Here is a 4,631-nt window from a genome sequence, read left to right on the forward strand (position 1 = left end):
AGTTGAACCAAGGAGTTTGTAAGGGAAAGGAGATCACCTACTTCGTGAAGATCTACCGCTAGTGAGGCAAGTCCTGTGTGGGCGATGGCCATGGTGGGATAGACAAGGTTGCTTCTTCGTGGACCCCTTGTGGGTGGTTGCTTCTTCGTGGACCCTTCGTGGGTGGAGCCCTGTGTGGACTCGCGCAACCGTTACCCTTGGGTGGAGCCCTGTGTGGACTCGCGCAACCGTTACCCTTCGTGGGTTGAAGTCTCCATCAACGTGGATGTAGGATAGCACCACCTATCCGAACCACGGGAAAAACATCCGTGTCTCCAATTGCGTTTGATCTCTCCAAACCCTTCCCGTTACATTCTTGCAAGTTGCATGCTTTACATTCCGCTGCTCATATACTCTTTGCATGCTTACTTGATATGTATCGTGTGTGTCGAAATTGTGCCTAAAACTCCACTTAAACCGAAAAAGCATAAAAATTGCAACTTGAGCATTATGTGTCTAATCACCCCCCTCTAGACACATCTACTTCTAGATCCTACAAGTGGTATCAGAGCCTTGGTCTCCATTGCTTTGGTTTAATCACCATTGGAGGAAGATGGATGTGTCTACTCTAGGGAGTCTTAGACATAGAGTGCCTATTCTTGATGGAAAGTACTTTCATTAATGGAAAAATGAGATACTTGTAATCTTCAATCAATATCATTTGAACAAGTATATTGCTAGCCCTTGTGCACCCCATATTGATCCCTTGCATCCTACCCTAGATGAAGATATTGACATGATTCGCAATCTTAGAACTATTGAGCTCATCATTAGAGGATTGCCCAAAAATTTGATTGCTAGTTTGCCTACTCAAAATTGCGCCTATACTATATGGAAATTTCTTGAGGAACGGTTTCCCAATCATTCCTTGAAAACTTTGGGTGAAATTCTCCATAAATCTATTGCCTTGAGTAAGATGAACTCTAGTGATCCTAGTTTTGGTACATGTCTTCTTGAACCTGCCAATCTTAAGCATGCTAAAGGAAATGTTGGAATCATTAATGATATCATACTCAAAGCTATAAGAATTCATAAAAGTGACCACTTTGATGATCATTTATCTGATGAATTACCCTCTCTAGGAAATGATGAATCACAAGATCATGATGAACATGAATATTACGATGAGGATGATAGTGACTTCGATCTTGATGATGCAATGAGACATTTTGGTCTTATGGCAAATCTTCGGGGATATGAATCAGGAGGAAAGGAATGGGTTCTTGATAGTGGATGTACTGATCATATGACCGGAGATGAAGAGATGTTTCGTGAGCTTGCTGAAAATGACGGCCCTCGAAAATATGTCACCTTTGGTGATAATTCAAAGGGTAAAGTGATTGGCCTTGGTAAGGTGGCCATCTCACATGATAGTTCCATTCAAAATGTCATGCTCGTTGAATCTCTTGGCTACAACTTACTTTCAGTATCTAGACTTGCTGATTTCGGTTTGAATGTCCTATTTACTGAGGTAGATTGCCAAGTATTTCGTCGAGACAATCATAAAATGGTCTTTACGGGTATGCGTAGAGGTGATCTTTACATTGTCGATTTCTCTAAAAAGGCACAACCTAAAACTTGCTTTGTTGCTAAATCCTCAAAAGGTTGGTTGTGGCATAGACGACTAGGTCACGTTGGCATGAGAAACCTTGACAAGCTTATTAAAGGAAATCATATCCTCGGAGTTAACGATGCATATTTGATAAGGATAGACTTTGAAGTGCTTGTCAAGCAGGTAAACAGGTTGGAGGAAGACATCCCGTGAAGAACATCATGACCACAAGGAGGCCACTCGAGCTACTTCACATGGATCTTTTTGGTCCCAACGCCTACAAGAGTCTCGGTGGAAATTCTTTTGGTCTAGTTATAGTTGATGACTTTTCAAGATTTACGTGGGTGTTCTTTCTTAATGACAAGTCGCAGGTACAGAAGATCTTCAGAAACTTTGCTAGGAAAGCCCAAAATCAGTTTGATGTGAAGATCAAGAAGGTTCGGAGTGACAACGGAACGGAATTCAAGAACGCGAATGTGGACACCTTTCTTGACGAAGAAGGGATTTCACACGAGTTCTCGGCTACGTACACACCTCAACAAAATGGAGTTGTTGAGAGGAACAACCGGACGCTCATCGAAATGACAAGAACGATGCTTGATGAATACAAGACGCCAAAGCACTTTTGGGCAGAAGCGGTTGAGACAGCTTGTCACGCAACAAATCGCTTATATCTTCACAAGCTACTCGGCAAGACGGCATATGAGCTCCTCACCGGTAACAAGCCTCAAGTTGGATACTTTCGAGTATTCGGCTCAAAGTGCTACATTCTTGATAAGCATCGTCGTTCAAAGTTTGCTCCTAAATCTCATGAAGGTTTTCTACTTGGTTATGGCTCAAACTCTCACACTTACCGTGTCTACAACAATTTCACCCGAAAGGTTGAAGAGACGGTAGATGTGAAGTTTGATGAATCTAATGGCTCGCAAGTAGAGCAATTGCCAATTGATGTAGGAGAAAAAGACCCTTCAGAAGAAATTCAAGACTTGTCCGTTGGCAAAATTCGTCCAACGGAGGTGAAGGAGAGTACTTCATCCGTCCAAGTGGAAGCTTCTACTTCACGACAAGGTGAACCAAGAATCGACACGGAAGCATCCACAAGTGGGACACATCAAGATGAAGAAAACGAGGAAATACGTCAAGACGAACATCAACAACCTCCTTATCCACCACGACAAGAGAACGACGACGTCAACAATGAAGAAGGCCAAGAAGAAGAACAAGATGAAGAAGATGTTCAATGAAGACCCCAGCAAAAGCTCTCACGAGTTCGAGCAAGAATTGCCAAAGATCATCCCGTCGAGCAAATCCTCAATGATATACAAACCGGGAGAATCACTCGCTCAAAAACTTGTTTAGCTAACTTTTGTGAAAACTATTCATTCATCTCTAGCATTGAACCAATGAAGGTTGAAGAAGCATTGGAAGATCCGGATTGGATAAACGCTACGCATGAAGAGCTACATAATTTTGAGAGAAACCAAGTTTGGACATTGGTTGAGAAGCCCGACAACAACCACAACATCATTGGTACCAAATGGGTGTTTCGCAACAAGCAAGATGAAGATGGAGAAGTGGTTCGCAACAAAGCACGTCTCGTCGCCCAAGGGTACACACAAGTCGAAGGTATGGACTATGGTGAGACGTATGCTCCCGTTGCTAGACTTGAGTCCATTCGCATCTTACTTGCCTATGCTAATCACCATAATATCACCTTGTACCAAATGGACATTAAAAGTGCTTTTCTAAATGGTGAAATAGAGGAGGAAGTTTATGTCAAACAACCTCCTGGCTTTATCAATCCCAAGAAACCAAATCATGTTTACAAACTTCACAAAGCTCTTTATGGTCTTAAACAAGCTCCTAGAGCATGGTATAAATGCTTGACCAAGTTCCTTACTACAAGTGGTTTTGAAATTGGTAAAATTGATTCTACTCTTTTTACTAAAAGGGTTAATGGAGAACTATTTGTATGCCAAATTTATGTTGATGATATCATATTTGGTTCAACTAACCCTCTCTTTAGTGAAAAGTTTGGAAAGCTAATGTCAGAGAAGTTTGAGATGTCTATGATGAGTGAACTCAAATTCTTTCTCGGGTTGCAAATCAAGCAAACTAAGGAAGGTACATTTGTCTCTCAAACAAAGTACACCAAGGACTTATTCAAGAAGTTCAATATGCAAGAATGCAAAGGTATGTCTACACCCATGCCTACTAGTGGACATAATGATTTAACCAAAGATGGTGAACCGGTTGATCAAAAGGTTTATCGCTCTATGATTGGTTCATTGTTATACCTATGTGCTTCACGTCCTGATATTATGCTAAGTGTATGCATGTGGGCACGTTATCAAGATGCTCCTAAAGATTGTCATCTTCAGGCTGTGAAAAGGATAGTGAGATATTTAATCCATACACCAAATTTTGGCATTTGGTATCCTAAGAGGTATTCTTTTGATCTTGTTTGCTATTCTGACTCGGATTATGCCGGAGACAAGGTTGATAGAAAGTCCACTTCGGGTACTTGTCAATTTCTTCGTAGATCTCTTGTGTCTTGGTCTTCCAAGAAACAAAACTCGGTATCCTTATCCACCGCCGAAGCTGAATACATTGCCGCTGGTTCATGTTGCGCTCAATTACTTTGGATGACTCAAACTCTTAAAGATTATGGGATTTATGTGAAACATGTTCCACTGCTTTGTGACAATGAAAGTGCTATCAAAATTGGTCATAATCATGTACAACATTCTCGAACTAAGCATATTGAAGTTCGTCATCATTTCATTCGAGATCATGTTGCTAAGGGTGACATCAATCTTAAGCATGTTCGCACCGACAAGCAATTAGCGGATATATTTACTAAACCACTTGATGAGAAAGCGTTTTGCAGGTTGAGAGGAGAATTGAACATCATTGATGCTTCGAACTTGGAGTAGAAACTCCATTGGATACATGCAAGACATGAGCTTATGACTAATCCATGATATATCTCTCATGATAACTATCTTATGTCTTGGATACATTTGTACCTTGCATGTTG

This window comes from Triticum urartu, chromosome 7 (genome assembly GCF_003073215.2).
Source record: "Triticum urartu cultivar G1812 chromosome 7, Tu2.1, whole genome shotgun sequence".
In the NCBI taxonomy this organism is placed as follows: Eukaryota; Viridiplantae; Streptophyta; class Magnoliopsida; order Poales; family Poaceae; genus Triticum; species Triticum urartu.